We start from the raw sequence: 19519 nt of genomic DNA, 5'->3' as shown, positions 1-19519 counted from the left end.
ACTCGCTTAGGGAAGATGGACCAGCATAGGTCAACTTCTCTATATCCCCAGCAGAGTCGCCAGCTGTCGCATCGCGCGAAAAACCGGCGGGAAAAGAAAGAACAACAGAGCCGCCACCGTGCGTTATTTATCCCAAAAGAGGGAAAGGAAACGCTCAGAGTAAACCTGGGAAAGAACATGGTCTCGCGACCAAAGAGAATGGGTTCGGGAGTCGGTTATGCGAAGGGAAGGTATTAGCACCCCTACGCATCCGTAGTACTCTACGGGATCCACGCACAAAAGGAAGGAATATGGTTGCTAAACACTGCTCAAACTCACACACACTGGCTGAAAGAGACAAAAGAGACTGACTGAAACTGACTCGGCAGGATATCGTATCCTGGGCCTACTTAGTCTATCAGACATAGACATCAGAGTCGAAGTAGTTCGGACTGGGGAAACGACACATGCTCGCTAGGATATCGCATCCTATGCATACGTATCTCCTCGGACGAGAGAAGAATCAGAGCATTCGTAGCTCGGCTGACACGCACACAAACAAACACAGGCAAAGGCAAACGTGGAGCCCGACTGCCAATCACTGGACTTACATCAGCATCCGAACCAAAACACACGCACACTGGAACCCAAATGCCACTCAATGGACTTACATCGGCTTCCAAGCGCACAACGACACAACAAGTTAATAGGGAGTCGGGGACTCGAGCCTATAACTGTCAAGCACACACTCAAACAAACAGACAACAAATTGCTAAGGAGTCAGGCACTCGAGCCTAGAAACTGTCAAACAACTCACACAAAAAAGAAAAAGGGCGCCCGGAGAGATCAGCTCAATCTCCTGCCTACATACTTCATCTGGTATGAAGATCAGAGCGATGTAGTTCCCCTACGCAGGGATAAAGGATTAGCCTAACCAGATAACAGAGGGAGACACAACACTAGGGAGACTACGACTCGAGCCTAGATGTTGTCATGCAAAATCAACCCTAAGTTATGGTTTTCTAGCTAAATGGCATAAGGGCCAACCTATCCTAAGTATGGCTCACACAGGGAGCAAGCCACACACACTTAACTTGCACGGGAAGCAAGCCAAGCAAAACCTAACTTGCACAGGAAGCAAGTCTAAACTAATCCTAACTTGCACAGGAAGCAAGTCAAACAATCCTAACTTGCACAGGAAGCAAGTCAAACAATCCTAACTTGCACAGGAAGCAAGTCAAACATACAAGCACAGATAGCACACACTATACACAAGCAAGTGGCTCAAACAAGGGTTAGGTTTTAGTCGAGGGGTCATATCAACCTCAACAAACAAACCTCTGGAACTGGGCAAATGTTGCTCTTAACCTTGCCATTGAGAGACTAAGGTGAAGCAGATGAAAGGTGAGTGAAGATAAGACTTCACAGCTCTTATCCCTGGCCTGGGAGAGCTCAAGACAAGAATGTGTGGGTTCAGAAAGTGGGAACCCTTCTACACATTTAAAACTGACTCAACTGTGCAATTGCACAAGATCTTGGGTTTTTATCTGCAATGCATCAACACAGTGGTGTGAGCAAAACAGAAGACACACTGAATAGCAGGGGATAGGTTGCATATCCCTTGGGTTCTGCCAATTGCCTCTTCACTTAGGAGGTCTTTGACTCTATGCAAGGACAAAATTAAACAGTCACAAACATTGCCTCTTAAGGAGGACTTCAGACAGTTGCCTGGCCAAGTAACAGGCCAGGTCTTCCAGACTACATGAAGATGAGAAATTATACCTCAAGCAAATTGCTCTTAAGCAAAGCAAAGCAAAGTTCACAAGGAACTAAAAGCAACTAAAGTACCTGAAATCAGTCAAGCACAGTTAGTATACAAGTCAAAGTTAAATCAAAATGAAACATACATCAACCAGTCAACACAAGCTAGTGAATGTGCAAGGCACAAAGCTTAAGGCATGTGAGCCAAGCCACCTACAAAACAAAGAGGTTAGTCAATGATATTTGAGTGAGCTCAATCAAAAAAGAATTGGTCTTACTGGCCACTTGATGGTCAACCTGAAAACATGAGCTCAACGGTGAGTAACAGGACCACTAGGACAAGCCTAGGGTCAAAAATGAATGAAAAAGTCAAAACAGCAAGCAATGCCCAATCAAAATCAAGTTCAAACATTTAAGAAACAAACCCAATTGGTTTCACATTCATATCAATCATCATCATCATTTCATGAACAATTTAGGTCAAAGTGTTGCAAACAGAAGCTCATAGAAGTCAACAGCAAGACTTAACTCAAAAGCAATCTTAAACATTTCCAAAAATCACCAAATAAATCATGATCAATCACAACCCACAGCATGGTAAGCATGTCAAATTTCATCTCATTTGGACAAGTGGAAGGCAGTCAATGAAAATCAGAAAGGCAAGGCAATTTTGAACATGCTCAAAGAAGTCAACCAAACATGCATCAACTTAGAAAACTCATAAGTTAGAGATGGTGTATGATAAATGAATGGGACTAAAACCATGGCAAAGATGAGGATGTCTAGTTATCTCATGCAAACTTTCATGTCCATCTAATAAAGTATGAGAATTTCACAAATGAAATGGGAACATGTGTCACACAAAGTCAACTTTTGACTAGGCAGGGAAGGAAAATCTCAAACAAATGGAAAATAGTTCAATTAAATCCAAGAAAATTCACAAGTCAACTAGACATACAAGAGTAGGCTCATGCAAAATTTCAATCCATTTGGAGGTCAAGAAGCATGGTAATGAAAATCATGAAGTTGGACATCAATGGTGTGACACAAATTGTCACACCCTAATTCAAAAAATCATATCTCACAAACCACAAATGATAAATTCACAAACTATATACCAAAATCACCATGAGTGTGTCTAGTTTAAGCACAAAACATTTGGGAGCCATTGGATACATTCTCATCATTTCACAATTGATTTGGCAAAGTGTACAAAATTTGGTCACATGTCACAAACCCTAAGGCCATCTAAAAACCACTCATCCAAAAATTCTGGAAAAATAATGATAAAAAAGTAGAGATCATGATGAACACAACACAAAAAATCCCATTGAATTTGGATCAAAAATGAGCAAGTTATGAATTTTGGAAGTTTGATGAAATAATTGAAGAAATAAGATGAAATGATAAAACAAGAATGGCATAAATGTAATTCCATGGTTCACTTAATGGAGTGATGTCGTTTTGGGCATTAAGGGAAATGTTTTGATTGGATGAGGGAATTAGAGCCATGCATGCACGTGAAAGGAGCAGAAAAATTTGGGAAAATACAATTGGGGATTAGGGTTCATGTTCAAAAATCATGATTTCACAATCTTGCCCAAAAATCAAAATTGAATATATGGAAATGATCAGCAAGCAATGGCAAACAAGAATCTATCACCCTTTTTCATTAAAACACTACACAAGCCAAGAATCGAGCAAAAGACAAATTTGACATCAAACTTATTTTCCAAATAACTTCATGCACACACAACCATTTTCAAAAATAGGGACATCATGATGCTCAGCATAAAAGGACCTTTTAAAATCATATATCAATTTGACAAAAGGGGAGGGTCGAATCCATACCTATTTTTGAAGGGCAGTTGTGTACAGATGCTTTTGGATGTTGTTGAAGTGCAACAGCTGCACCTTAGGGTCCCAGATGATGATTGATGAAGTTAGCTTTGCTTGAGATGGCTTGTTTTTGGCATCAATCTTGGACTGTCATGGCTGAGGCCTTTTCTAAAACAGTGCTAGAACAAATGCTTCCAAGTGTGAAAAATGTGATTGCAATGTGCTCATGATGTTGCCTTGATGATGAACCAACAAAACAAGGTCAAGGTGTTTGGAGTTTGTGGACTGAAAAATGAAAAAGTGTCAAGGTGTGATTTTTGAGTGAATGAGAGAACCAATGCTATTTCTTGTTGGTTTGATGATGCTAGTGTGATGAGAAGACAAAGGCCAGGCAAAGTTTGCTTTGAGTGTTTTGGACTGGTTTTGAAAGTGCTAAGAATGAACTTTCAGCATGAATGATTTTTGTATGCCAATGTGCTTGATGAGTGCTAGTTAGGAGTTCTCATCTTTGACAGCAAATGAGGTTATGTTATTTCAATCAAAGCAAGGTTTGGTTCCTTTTTGTGAGTTTGGACTGATTTTGGTAAAATGCAAAGGCTGAGGTTTTGGAGAATGAGTCCAGTTCTGTTGTATTGGTTTTAGTTTGTTGGTTATGTTGGCAAGGTGAAAAGTTGAGATGAAACAAATGGTTGGCAAGGCAGGGTTTGAAGAAGCAATGCAGGGCTCAGGTAACTTTGATGTTTTGAACAGGTTTTTGGAGTTTGGCCAAAGCAATGTGAATGACTTTCTGCTGCTGGATGCTGCAGGGTTTGGTTCCTAGAGGTTCTTGACAGAAGATTGAGATGCAAAACAAAGGGTGAGTGCAGTTAGGATGACTTAGGCCTCTTGGTTGGTCTGTTGGTTTGTGTTGCAAGGCAGGGTTACAAGGCTTGGTTCTGTTCTTTTGTTATTTTGTGTTTGGACAGCACAATGACCTTGGCCAAGAATGAGAAGTGTGTGAGAGTGGGAAGTTGGTTAGCTTGCAGGGTTGTAACTCTTTGGTGTTTTTTTGACAGAAAAACAGAAATGCATAGCAAGGGTGAGGTTTTAGAGGGTGTGACCAATGAAGTTCTACTGGTTTGGTTGGTTTAACATGATGAAAATGATGGTGACATGACAGTGCCAGGCTTGGCAACCTTAAGGTTTTGGACAGAATTTCTTAGAAAAAATGCAAAAAGCAAAGTCAGCTTTTTGAAAGTGTGTACCATCCTCCTTCTGCCTTGGCTTTCCAAAAAGGTTTGTGTGGCTGCAATTGAATCTTCAAAAGGACAGAAGCATGGTGCACCAAGGAACTGCTATGTGATATTTGACGCCATTGTGTTTTTGGACAGAGAAAAACAAATGCCAAATAGCAAGGTGTGATTTGGGAGGGTGTTACTGGTTTTTCATGGCAGGGTTGGCTTGTTGTGTTTGTAAGGTTTTTGAAGATGCAGTGCAGGGTTGGACTGGCTTATGGCAGGGTTGCAACTCTGATGCTTTTTGACAGCAAATTTCTGAATGCCAACAGCAAAAGTGAATGCAGTTTGGAATGAGTGAGTTTCTTTTGTCTGCTAATGGTCTTTCATGACAGAAAAATGGGATTAAGATATTGCTATGTTGTTTTGAAATGCACTTGCCAAGGGTTTTTGCCTGCTGCAGGATGTTGTAACAGTTTTTTTGAAGAATGGCCAAAGGTGTGTGGTCATGCATCAGAAGTTCTCTTGATTTTTCTATCCCCTCTGGCTTGTGTGCCTGCTATTGGAGTTCAAAAGTGACAGAAAATCTGCTGCACTTGCTGGACAGTACAAGGTAAGGTGTGGAAGCATGGATGGATGGTTGCAAAGTACCTTCACTTTCCAAATTTTAGGCAAGTTAGTATGGCCCCTTGTTTTGCTGTTGGTTAGGCTGCTAATTAGGTTCACAAATGACAGAAAAAATGATGCATAATGCTGCTGCTCTTTTGAGGTACAAGGCATGGTTGTGGAAGCATGGACAAGTATGGTGAAATTGTACCTATCTTACAATTCAAGCAACCAAGCAATGGCCTTATGTACTGCATAAAATGAGCTTGCAAACACATTCTAAATGATATTTTTGAGCTGTTCCAATTGGCCAAATGTTGAAAAAATGTTTATATCAAAAAGTCAACTCTTGGTCAAACTTGCATTTAAATGAGAAAAGTCAAAATATGCCATTTTGATTGGTGAAGTTTTGGCTCATGAAATTTATATTTTGGAAAGAGGGGATCAAATGTGACTTGTAGGAAAAAACCCCACCCAAATTGGCCAAATGGTTTGGGAGATATGGCCCTTTGAAGTTCAAGATTTTCTGAAATCGATTCGATCATAACTTGCCAACCACACATGGGAATTAAGAGTTCTTGGACTTTTTGGAAATGGGAGAACAAGATCTTCAACTTTCATGTTGGGCAAAAATTCATTTAAGGCTTGGATCAAGATGTAAGTTTGAGGATCAAGACTTTCCATTTATGGCAGGTTTCAGTTACAGGCCCAGTTTCCGTTTTGGGAAATTTCTGCTCTGGCTTCAAATTCTTCCATGATGGTGTTTGGCATGATATATGATGACTATTTGGACATGAATGAACTCTCACAAACCAATTCCAATCATCAAATCACTGATTAAATGGACAGTTGACCAGCAGTTGACTTTTAGGGTTTCTGACTGATTGTGCATTGACTGATGAATTCCAAACCCTAATTCCTTGAGAACTTGACTTCAAATGATGTCCCAAGTTGTATGAACTCTTGATTATTGATCATGGTGCCCAAGTTCTGCAAGAATGGCCACCATCCACTGTAATGACTGACTTTGACTGATTTTGACCTAATTGACTGATTGTGCATGCACTGATGACCTCTGAGCCTTCAACCCTTGACATGAACACTTCAAATAGACCTCCAAGTCATGTGAACTTGTTGGACAAACCCTAGGGCCTTGGCTCCTTGAGAATTGTGCTTGTTTGCTTGGTTGACTGATCTCTTGATCAGTTTGACCTAATTTCTGACTTGGCTTGCACTTGAGGCAAAAGAGGCAATGCAATGCTATGCAATGGGCCATGATATGCTATGTCCTAATATGAAAATGTATGTACAATGATAGGTGCAAATTTGAGGTGCTACAATGTCTAATGCAATAGACATGGGTAGAAGGAGGATTATGCAATCCGTTATCATGGTTATTGTAAGCACCCTCAATAGCAGCATGTCTATCTGAAATCAAACAGAGATTGGCTTGTGGAGTGACATGTGTTCTAAGATGACTAAGAAAGAAACCCTAACCACCAGCGGGTTTCACCTTCAACCAGAGCAAAGGCAATGTGAAAGGCATTATTGTTGCTGTCTTGTGCAACAGCCATAAGCAAAGTGCCCTTGTATTTTTCGTATAACCATGTTCCATCAATTTGAATAATAGGTTTGCAGAATGCAAAACCTTTGATGCATGGTTGAAACGCCCAAAAGAGGCGGTTAAAAATTATATTTTCAGCAACACAAGTTCCATCTGGCGTAAATGCTGGCAATGTCTCCATAATTGCAACAGTCCCATGTGCGTATGTTTTAAGTGCCCATAAAAATTATGGCAATTCTTCACATGAATCCTCTCAATTGTCAAATACCTGTTCAACAACCTTTGTCCTTGCAATCCATGCTTTCTTGTAAGAGGGAGTATAATTATAGTGTGTGATGATATGAGATATTATTATACTCACTTTCACTAATGGGTCTTTGTTAACAAGCGGCAAAATATCTTGACATATCAATTCAGCGCCTTATTTTTGGTGATCCTATACAACATTAGTGGTAATGCAAATGTGAGGTGGGTTTATAGAAGCTATCTCCCAAGAATCACTTATCTTCCTGTGAGACGCATCCAACCAAAACATGCAAAGGATGTTACGGCATTCGATGACATACCTTCTCGAATAAGTGCATTTCACGGTGAAATCAACAGATTTATCCATGTGAAATTTTTTGATAGCTCGCACACATTCTTCTTTAGTGCGAAACGTGTCTCTCACTTTTAATTCACCCTCTGACCGTGGATACGGGTTGTAAAAAACAATATCGAATGTGTCATCGTCATGCAAAAACAAATACACAACACACATACACAACACACAAAATCTAACACAACACACACATCGATGTCAAAATCTAATATCAATTGGTCTGATTTCGACTTTGATCTAAAATGTACATTGTTTTGCAAAAACAAATACACAACACACAACACACATCGATGTCAAACCAATTGGCATCTCCTTTAAAATCTAACACACAAACACCAATTGGATTGACAGCACTAGATGCATAAGTCAATCCAATTGGCGTCACCTCTTTAACTTAGAGAGCAGACGTCAATTCATCTGACGTCACCTTTTCAAAATGGAGTAGTTTGAGAATTAATCAGAAAATTTGTTTTTTTTAGAAAACGGGAGTATTTGAATAAAAGATTCACGTTCCATCCAAATGCCATTTACTCAAAATTTTGTTTTGAAACAAAAACAAATTATAACCTTATTAGATTTGGTTTTTCAAACCAAAAATGAATATTTCTCAAAATAAAATAATATTATTATCATTAAGGAGATTCATATTTTAAACCGCAAACCGATTAAAAAAAATTAAATTGAACAAATTAAATATTACTGATTTTATTTTGATATTCTTTATTCGAAACCACTAAGACTAGATTATTATATATATGTTTTTTATTTTAAATTTTTAATTACTTCAGTTTCCTGCCTGCCACAGCAGTAAATAGGAAATTTTGTTTCATTGGGATCTTGCAGCAATTAGTTTCCGGCCTGCCACAGCAGTAAATAGCAAATTTTTAACCCTGAAGTCCTGGAAAACAGCTTAAGATCTTGCAGCAATTAGTAAATAATTCTAAAATCACCCTGGCAAGACAGCAAAACATCATCCGCAAAGCTTAAATGGTTGAGTATTAACTCCTCACATCTTTCATGAAATTTGAAATTCTTCAGCTGCCCAATCATTTGCATAACATGATTGATATTGTTTGAAATTAAAAAGAACATTATTCATAATGTCATTTGATAATATTGATTTTTAAAATGGATACATTACACTTTTAAAAGGTGAAGGAGGCTCAATTTGATGAAAGAAATGAGAAATGAAAAATAATTTTGGGAAGAAAGAGTTTAAATAATTTATTAATTTTTTAAATTCAGATACCGAGTCCGATTGACCATATCAACATAACTTAATTTTTTCCATAAAATTGAACAGAAATGATAAATTTGCTAAAATGAGTGTTTTTAAGGGACCGGTGACTAACGATTTTAGTTAAAGGATTGAAGTCAAATATTAAATTAAATTAAGGGACTTATTGAATAACTATATCCGAAATTTAGAAATAATTTTTTATTTTAAAATTCATTCAAATTGAATAAAAAATCTTATAACTATTAAATAATATTTTATAGTCACTTTTAGGGATGTAATCGATTCGGTTTGAATCGGTTTTTGGTCAAAAAATTGTTCGAACCAACGATATCTCCATCGATTTGGTTTGATTTGATTTGTAATGTTTTTTAAAAATGGAATCAAATCAAACTAATCGATTTGGTTCGGCTTGATTTGGTTGATCAGTTTACAACACTTTTTCTAAACATTATATTCATATATGTATTATTTGCTATCATATTTTTTTGTGTGTATTTTATGTGATTGTTTTTTTTTCATATAATATATTTTATGCTCTACTTTTTAAACAAATTACAAGTTATTCTTAATCCATCTGAAGCATTGATATGATTTTTATACGTCATGAAATAAGTTCACCATGGAATATAAAAGTTGACACTTGACACGAAAAGGTTGGGAATGGAATTGAAAACTTAACAAATAAAACAAAATAATAAAACCAAAAGGTTTTCATATATATAAATTAATATGTTTCACACCTCAAACACACATCAAAACTATTTTGTAACAACTCTAGAAGGAAATTCGTTGAAAGGGAAATATAAAAGGTAAAAAAAGATGAAAACTAACAAAGAACTTGACCACAAATAAGGCAACCATAATCTATAAGAATGACGATAGCGAGAGAAACAGTGGTGGTCAGTGGCGGAGCCAGATAAAAAAATTTAGGATGACCGCTAACGTAAAATAAAGATTATAAATAAAATATAAATAGTATTTTAAATAAAACATTAAAGTTAAAATAAATACAAAGTTAATTACTAAAAATTTAAATTACATGACTTAAAACTACCTTAAAGTAATGCTTTACGCGTTCCGAGTGACTTGAAATCGTCAATAATTGACTCCGAACTAATGCTTACACTAATCTCCCTTTCAATATATATTGTCACGCTATCTCCAAGAAACCCATCATCCATCTTGTTTCTCAACTTAGTCTTAATAATTTACATTGCTGAAAAAAACCTCTCAGTTGTGGCTGTAGAAACGGGAAGAGTCATGATAAGACGAAGTAGTCTATCAATCAAGAAGTAAGTTAAATGCAACCAAACATGAACATAGTTCTTAAATAGTTAATAAATTATTCAAGTTTGATGCTTGACGAGCAACAAATAGAAAATGTTGGAGTTGAAATTGCAAATTATTCTTCTCTTGATCACTAAAATCCATAGGATAATATTTTTCAACTAAAGAACAAATAGTATCAATGCTAAAAGCTTTATATCCATCCTTAGGAGATAAAGAACAAGAAAGAGTTAACAAATCCATTGCCTGCTCACTGAATCTGCTATTCAACTCTTGTAACTGTTTGTCAATGGTAGTGAAAAAGATTTCAACTTTAAAGTAATGTTGAATTGTGACTTGATTCTCTTCAAGACGGGAGCGTCCAAATCTTGTTGTTGAATGAACATCATTAAGATCAGGAATCTCAATACATGCTTTTCACAAAAAGACACCACTTTAGTAAACAATATATCCCAATCATTGTATCTCAAACCTTGAATAAGATGTTTTGTTGAACGAACCAAGTTCATAGCATTAACTACATCTTGAATTTTTTTGTAAGGCTTGACAAAATATATCTGTTATTCCCATGATTTCTTTCATCAAGTGCAAAATAAATATAAAATCAAATGCCTTCAAGTAATTGTAACAACTATCTGCATTCCCACGTGTAGCATAACTCCCTCTATCTTTTGCATTTTTTTTTAAAACTAAACAAGTTGCTTCATACATGTTTATCAAGCTAGAAATTAAATCATAATGTGATCCCCAACGAGTATCTCTAGCTCGTTTCAATGTACCAACTTGATTTGCACCTTTACCAGTTACAATCTCATCAATCTCTAACAAATAAGCAATTTCTTCTAATTGGGCAGCTTGTAACTCATCATGATGCTTTGTAGAAGAACAAACAACATTCACAACAAAGATCAGCTTCTCAAAAAATTTATAAACAGGTTTGACTTCTCTTGATGATGTAACTAATGCAAGTTGCAATCGATGAGCAAAATAATGAACATAGTATGCATAAGGACAATCCTTCATAAAGAGGGCTTGTAAACCATTCCATTCTCCTCTCATATTGCTAGCACCACCATACCCTTGGCCACGAATGTTAGAAACATCAAGGTTATGTCGAGAAAGTATATCACATATTGCTTCCTTAAGAGTTAAAGATGTGGTGTCTTTAACATGTGTCACATCAAAAAATCTCTCTTGTATTAAACCAACTTTATCAACAAATCTTAATACAAGAGTCATTTGTTCCTTTTTTGACTCATCATGAGCTTCATCAACAACGATACAAAATTTGGAATCACCAATTTCCTCACGAATACTCTTTTTCACCCTACTAGAAAGAATTTGCAAGAGGTCTTTTTGAATTTGATGTGAAGTATACTTGCAATTTTGTGGAGCATTTTCCAACACAACTTTTGCAACTTCATCATTGTAGGATGCTAAAAGTTTCAATAACTCAAGAAAGTTACCTTGATTTCTTGATTTGCTACTTTCGTCGTGACCCTTAAAAGCACAACCTTGTAGTGTTAACCAACAAACAGTGTCAATTGAAGTCTTGAGTCGTAACCGATTATTTATTCTTTGACTTGAACTTTGCACTTGAATAACATTTCTAATATGGCCATCTTGATTCAACAAGTCTTGACAAGCTTTCATTGCATTGTTGTGTGGTGAGCAAGGATCCTTCCCTATGTGTATAAGAAAGGAACAATGTTTTCCATTCCTAACTTTCTTCCAATTTCTAAAACCCATAGAAATAAAGACAAGTGATCCGGAACGTCCACTTAGTTTTTTGCTAAAAAGGTAACATGGTAAGCAATATGCGGCATCTTCAGATGGTGAATATTCTAACCATGATGGAAATATGCTAAACCAAGTATGTCGAAACCTTCTCGGATGATCCTCGTTACCGGACAAAGGATAGTTTTCTAAATGAATTTGATATGGACCCCATTTTAGATAAGCTCTTCATATTGCATCCACTTGATTTGGTGGATATTGCCAAATCGGAGGACGCTTTCCAGGATCGCGTTCCAAAGAATTTTCAAAATCATGATGCTCTTCAATTGTTGGATTCTCAAGAACTGTTTCAGATTCAGATGTCGGGATTATAATTTCTTCATCTCTCTCTTCTCTTTCAATTTCACATGCTTTCCTTTTGAAAAAAGAATCAATTTTCCTATTATTCATCTTTACTCTTCCTATAATATCATATCAGATCCAAAAATCAATTTAGAGAACATAAAAATTAAAAGAGAAAAAAATAAATAAACTTAATTAATCAACTTTAATTCGTTTTCAAATACCGGTAACTTCACTATTAGAAATTAACAGCAACAATGATTAAATAAACCTTATTACAGTGTATAACTATATATTTAAATTACAGTGTTATGAATTGGCTTAATAAACCTCATATAGATTATTTTAACACATCAAGAAAGAAGAACCCTAAAAATCTCAAAAACACAAATCAAGCAATCACTTTAATTTGTTACTTTTTATAAAAGAAGAATGAATAAAGTTTTTTACCTGTTAGATGCCTATCACTTTAATCTGTTCCGATTCTGGTGACGCCGTGCCGATAGCAAACCCATATGAGTAAGAAAGGAAAGGTATGAACTTTTTACCTTATCTATATTTTAACCTAACTTTGAATGAAAAATAAAAAATAAAAATTAATTTTAATTTAAAATAAGGATGTTTTAGTAATTTAATATATATGAATTAAAAAAAATAAAAAGTTGAGGGGTGGTCGTGGCCTTCCCACGTCCCCCCTCAGTTCCGCCACTACTTACGAGGTATCTCGTAAGAGCTTTCATCGGCGACAAGAATTTTCGTGGTTGCTGGTAGATTCGTGTCTGTGATCCTTGGAACTCCCTCGTTCTTTGACCACCTTCGTGCGCCTAAATCTTTGCTTCTCGACTTAATGTCAAATAGCCATATGGAAGACGTATTTTAGTGGCGGATCACCGCTGAAAGTAACTGCATCGTGGATGTAAGTGATGAAAAAGGTGTGGTAAAGCAGAATCAGAATATCTCACTTTGCTTCGTGTCGGCGTATAACATTATTCACGGTGGTAACCGATGATAAATCTGCATTTAGAGTTTGGTTCACTTTTTTGAGATCCGGTAAATTTGGTGCGATACGATATTTGTTCATCATTTGGAAGTTATTCACCTTATGAAGAAGGTACTCCAGTAATGGAGATATGCTCGATGTCGTTACGATAAGGATCATAATGATGATGGATAATTGAGGCAATGCGGGTCTGGAAGTTTGATCAGGAACCTTCAGTATGATCTTTGAGGTAATTACCTCAATTCTTTGATAATTCTAGTGTAGACCTGAGTTTGGATCTAAAAATTCCTTCATTTGTGGAACTTTTGTGAGAATCAGAAGTTTGAGAATTCAAGTAATCGAAGTTGAAATGCCACTTAATAGGATCGAACATGGTGGATCTTCGTGTTCGATTTTGAGTGCTCATGACTAGATGACTTGAGAAGGATTCATATTGACGAATTGACGAACGAATGTGAGATCGTGAAAAACGTAGGAATCCGAAGTCGATTCCCACAAACAGTGTCATTGTTCCTTTATGGAGCCAAAACTGGATGTAATCGGATGATACAAAATCCTTGACAAAGGGTGTTAATCTTCTATGTGTTGGTGCGGGGGTAAACCTATAAGGTTAGCACTCAAATGCTCAAGTCAGTTCAAGATTCAACACGAGTGAAATGAGAAGTGGAGATCAAAAAAATGTACCTTGCATTTCGCGTGAGATGACTTTATACCTTGAGTCATGTAGAGTAAATTTGAATTGATTTGAGCCTTTGGTCGGTCCAAAACTCTCTCTCTCTCTCTCTCTCTCTCTCTCTACTTGAGAAGGATTCATATTGACGAATTGACGAACGGATGTGAGATCGTGAAAAACGTAGGAATCTGAAGTCGATTCCCACAAACAGTGTCATTGTTCCTTTATGGAGCCAAAACTGGATGTAATCGGATGATACAAAATCCTTGACAAATGGTGTTAATCTTCGATGTGCTGGTGCGGGGGTAAACCTATAAGGTTAGCACTCAAATGCTCAAGTCAGTTCAAGATTCAACACGAGTGAAATGAGAAGTGGAGATCAGAAAAATGTACTTTGCATTTCGCGTGAGATGACTTTATACCTTGAGTCATGTAGAGTAAATTTGAAATGATTTGAGCCTTTGGTCGGTCCAAAACTCTCTCTCTCTCTCTCTCTCTCTCTCTCTCTCTCTCTCTCCTCTCTCTCTCTCTCTCTCTCTCTCTCTCTCTCTCTCTCTCTCTCTCTCTCTCTCTCTCTCTCTCTCTCTCTCTCTCTCTCTCTCTCTCTCTCTCTCTCTCTCTATATATATATATATATATATATATATATATATATATATATATATATATATATATATATATATATATATATATATTCTATTATGGGAAAAGAGAGATATTGATATCAAATATCAGATTTAATTAACTCTTAATATTTACTAATTCCATATAAAAAAGCATATTATTGATTTTTTGTCTAGTGTTCTTTCTATTTTAAAAATCCATAAGATTTCCGTTTAGGCAGCTCAATTAGTAAGTTATATAAGGATATCAGATACGAAAGAGCGAGTTCGAACACGCGATATCCTATTTATTCATGGGTAGTTATGCAAGGAGATCAGATACAAAAGTACGAGTTCGAAACGCGATATCCTATTTATTCATCTTTAATTATGTGAACTTTAGCCAGTAGACTATTCAAAAAAAATTGCAGTTTGAATTAAAGATAAAAAAAGATTTTAAATGTATTTTATAAAGGTTAAACCGAAAACACAAATTGCATATTGGCATTACCCTCCACATATTTTCTTTGTTGAGTGAAACACTGAAACCCTTATCTTGCTTCTTCCGTCTCTTATCATCAACACGGACGGACACATGCATTATTGCAGCAGAACTTTGAATTTCAACATTACATTAAATCAGGTTATTCATCTTCTCCAATTGCATCAGTCAGCTTCGTCTTTTCTTGTTTATTCAAAGCTTTTAACTCCTTTTTATCCAATATATGCCCTTTAACTGTTTGTTGAAATGTTTCTTCCAACTGTTTCTATATATATTTATTTACATGTTGGAAGTGGGATTGTACAAATGTGATTTTTGGTGTAGGGCACCGTAAATACTCATGAATTCACTTTCTAAATATATTGAATGTTAGAGTCACACATGGGATAGAAATATGGTCTTAATAGTGGTTATAACTTGCAACCGTTCTCCGACCTTACCAGTTGAGAGCAATGTAGGACTTCCAAAGTAACACTGCTCAAAACTTCAATTAACACAAGAATTACTGAACAGCCATAAGGAACTTTAGTTTATGTTCCTCCTTCATGTAGATTTGGTCGTATTCTGATTTTAAATCAGGCATAGAAAAAGTTGGGCTTCCTCTAGCTCAATCATAGGTATTAAGAATTTGTATGGTTTGAATGACGTAGCCGATTCAGCCATAGTTGGTTCTCTCAATACTGGTATTGTTGATGTTCCTCTAACTTCCATCAACAAATGTAATTCCTTGAAATTAGCTCTGATCTCCCTCAAACTACCTAGCCAACCATTCCACTTCTAACACAACTGCTCACCGTACCAGTTCAGCCATGAAAAGTTCTGTTGAACCAAAAAATTTTGCTACTGCATATTGCTTTTGTGTCTATCCCCTACTTCCACATAATACTCGAGGGTTTCTTTAACCGTTGAGCTTAATTATCCGACTAGCTTGCTGTCTCTGAAGTTATGAGATGCTCTCATTGTCAACCAAAATCCTCACCTTCCTTCCATCTGGCATTATATTCAATGAAATCTATACAAACTTGCACTCCAGCCTCCTATGTGCCTCCATGTTCTCTTTGAGTCCTTTTTCTCATCACATCCAAGAGACCAAAACAAAGCCCATGTTCCCTTTTATCTTACAACTCAGCTCCCCCAATTCTACCCTTGCACTCCTGTCCCTGCGTATTACTTGATTTGCTTCTTTCTGAGTTACTTCCTACACCCCTTCTCTTACCTTGAGCCTTGTTGTTACCTTCATATGTAGCTGTCCTGGAAGAAGGATAGTTCCCTGACATCACTCCTATCTTTCTTGGTTAGCAGCATTCCACTGTCTCAGCATTGTTGGCCTTGCATTGCTTCATCAAAGTGGTTTCTGATGTATAGTTTGATTTCCATATTGCACTTATTTATTTGACACGGAAGAACTATATAATATTCGATGTTGATAACAAATTGATTTCAGTGTTTTTTTTGCTTCAGTCTTGATCAGAATGAATGAATGATGAGATCCTATTGGATATGGATATCAAAAATAAATCTTGTCATCCCCTAAAATAGTTGTGCCAACTAAGTTATTTACAATCAAAAACTTTTCATATCAGGGCATTTGGTCTAGTGGTATGATTCTTGCTTTGGGTGCAAGAGGTCCCGAGTTCGATTCTCGGAATGCCCCCTTTTTATTGTTTTGAAGCTGTGGAAGTTTGCCGTTGTCAATTGTTTAAATCAATATGAATAAGCTACACAGATTTATTTTTTTATTTGTTAAAAATATGGAAACTGGCTAGCTTGACTTGTTTTCTCGTTTATTTGTTAAATAGTAATTAGGCTTCAAGGACTGCATGTGAATGCTCTCTGATACATGAATCTATTTATTTATTTCTATTTTATTATTAATTATTATTATTTCTATTTTATTAAAACAGAATTGCAGAATTATAGCATGAAACCTCATCTATCAATATGCCAAGTAATCTATTTTTTGTATTGTGCTAAATGAAATTGGTAATGCAGGTGCTACAAGAAAACAATGAAAATTTTGATTAACACATAAGAGAGGTGCTTCCAATTGAGATTATGTACCATTGGAAATTAATCGGTTAGAGTCTATGTGAAGATGGAAAGACTTTGAAAAAACCAGGTCTGATGTAGAAAATCTGAAGTGTAAATGGTAAAGATGTTTTTTTACGACAACTTAATTCTATAAATTTACCATTTAAATTTCTCTTGGCTCATTATTTGATTCCCTATTGCTATAAACTAGTACTCGACATTTATCTCACTATCATCTTTTTTTGCTAGGTCTAAATTGTACGGTACTATTTCATCTTTTATTAGATAAATACATGTAGTGAACAACTTGATTGCATCATTTAGTTATTCTTTTAACTTCTCATAAAGTAAATATTCGAGTTACCCGCGCATCGTGAGGGTATATATCTACTAATGTATTAGTAGTCAAACTCTTCCTTTTATAATCACAATTGACAAATAATTTTGTTTTATAACAATGCGAAAGAATTGCATTGTTATATGAAATAAAGTGTTGGAAGGTAAAAAGCCAACAATGAAATACTCGGGCAGGTGTGAGGTCCTTGTCCATGAGGATGCTACAATGGAGAGAGTTGGGGTAGAAAACTAGCCCCTATTGTAGATAACATGGTTAAATATCGACTTAGATGGTTATGAACATATATGGAGTAAACCTATGGATTCCATATAAGGAGAATAGATTCTATGGATAGCGGTGACACAATGACGTAGAGAAATCCCATGAAATACTACTGACAAAACTATTAAGAAATGCATAGAGGACCATTTTTGCTATATATATGATTTGTTCTATGTTAGTATTATTTATAACATTATGACAACTTTTGATTCAAGTAGGCAACTTCACCTAGTGGGACAAATCAGATTGTTGTATAATAATGTAAAAATGTTAGATGGATTGGCCATTTTCTTTTTAATTTCAATGGTGAACATGTAAAATTGGCAAAACAACAATCATTCAGGGCATTTGGTCTAGTGGTATGATTCTCGCTTAGGGTGCGAGAGGTCCCGAGTTCAATTCTCGGAATGCCCCTTTTAAAAAAAATTAGGAGTTTTAACTTATGTTGTCACTACCATTACAGATTTTGACAATCTGATCTCAAGTCAAGTATCAAACTTGTTTATAATATATATAATGATTGTGTAACATGAACAGTTGGATTTTACTGTGTGTGAAAGTGTATTTTTTGTATTGTAGGAAATAAGAGTTTCTGACTGAGTCTCTCATTCTTATAAGCAGATTTGGTTATTTTAATGAAATCTTTCGATACAACTGCAGACCATATGGCATACATAAACAATTTCGATAGTAAAAAAGTCTATATGTCAACTAACTTTGCTTAATTCCAATATAGGCATATGGACTAGTGGTATGAATATATGATTCTTTCTTTGGATGCAAGAGGTCCTGAGTTTGATTCTCTGAATGCCCCAAATCTTTTTTTAGCATTAGTCTATTATTCGATTAATCATGAAGTGGACAACATATCACAAGTTTCTTTGTTTTTAATGCAGGGTTGCATTGTCTTGCAGGTGAACGACTATGAGAATCGAGGGTAGGTTATTTTCTTGGACAATCATGTTACTAGTCATGTTACCAACTCTATTAGAGTTTGATAAAGTGAACATGGTAGGGAAGAATAGATTTTCTATTAACTGAATTCTTAATCGAATTATACAAGTGAGAGTCTTATTTATAACAGACTCAGAGTTTGATATAGATCTCAATTCAATTACTATCTAACCTATTGTCAGCGCATATCTCTAATTCCATCACATAACTTGAAAAATGTTACATGAAACAAATTATACAATCACAGATGCTTCTTTCTCACATAACTTGAAAAATGTTACATGAAACAAATTATACAATCACATATATTTATCAACAAATACCATGCATGTCGCTTCATACAACAAATACCAGATTTTCCTTCCAATTTTTTCTCATTTTACTCCTAACTTTACTTCCTTCTCCATCTAATTTCATTCATTTATATATTTCCTTTTTCTTTTAAAATACATTATATATTTTTAAATATTTTATTACTTCCTTCTATTCTATCCATTATTATTCACTTTTTTCCGGCACATCTTTTATTACTCTCCATTTTTTTCTATAACACACACTTTTACTCTTTTTAGCATTCTAATCTTTTATTTTCTTTTTTCTTTTTCAATTTTTACCCTTTTTTTTTGTATTCTCGTAACAATTACACAATCACATCATTACTCGTGCGAACACACGGGTATCCCACTAGTTTATTATAAAAGAAAGACAAAATTATTTTTCAAAAATATTTATTATTTTTTAAAGAGATAATAAACTCATGCCTATAATTATTTACATATATTAAAATATTTTAATTAACAATTTATTTTTTTCCCGTATATAGATATAATTTTTGGTTTGACATTATTTAAAAAAATATTTGAATCAATAGGAAACTTGTTCTCATCAATAAATTTTAATTTAAATATCTTTTTTTGAAGTCTAGTCAAATCTAATTTAAAAAATATTTAAATACATTAAAATCAATT

The 19519-nt window shown here is 35.4% G+C and overlaps 2 non-coding genes across 2 annotated transcripts; both read left to right on the top strand.

Moving 5' to 3' along the window:
• Positions 1 to 16529: 16529 nt before the first annotated feature.
• On the top strand, positions 16530 to 16601 carry TRNAP-UGG (transfer RNA proline (anticodon UGG)). Its single transcript has one exon. It is a non-coding gene; the product is annotated as a tRNA-Pro (tRNA).
• A 1338-nt stretch (positions 16602 to 17939) lies between these two features.
• On the top strand, positions 17940 to 18011 carry TRNAP-AGG (transfer RNA proline (anticodon AGG)). Its single transcript has one exon. It is a non-coding gene; the product is annotated as a tRNA-Pro (tRNA).
• The last annotated feature ends 1508 nt before the right edge of the window (positions 18012 to 19519 follow it).

Source organism: Lathyrus oleraceus, chromosome 6, assembly GCF_024323335.1.
Source record: "Lathyrus oleraceus cultivar Zhongwan6 chromosome 6, CAAS_Psat_ZW6_1.0, whole genome shotgun sequence".
NCBI lineage: Eukaryota > Viridiplantae > Streptophyta > Magnoliopsida > Fabales > Fabaceae > Lathyrus > Lathyrus oleraceus.
Note: the sequence above shows the minus strand (reverse complement) of the source record. Positions and strands in the feature narration are given on the sequence as shown.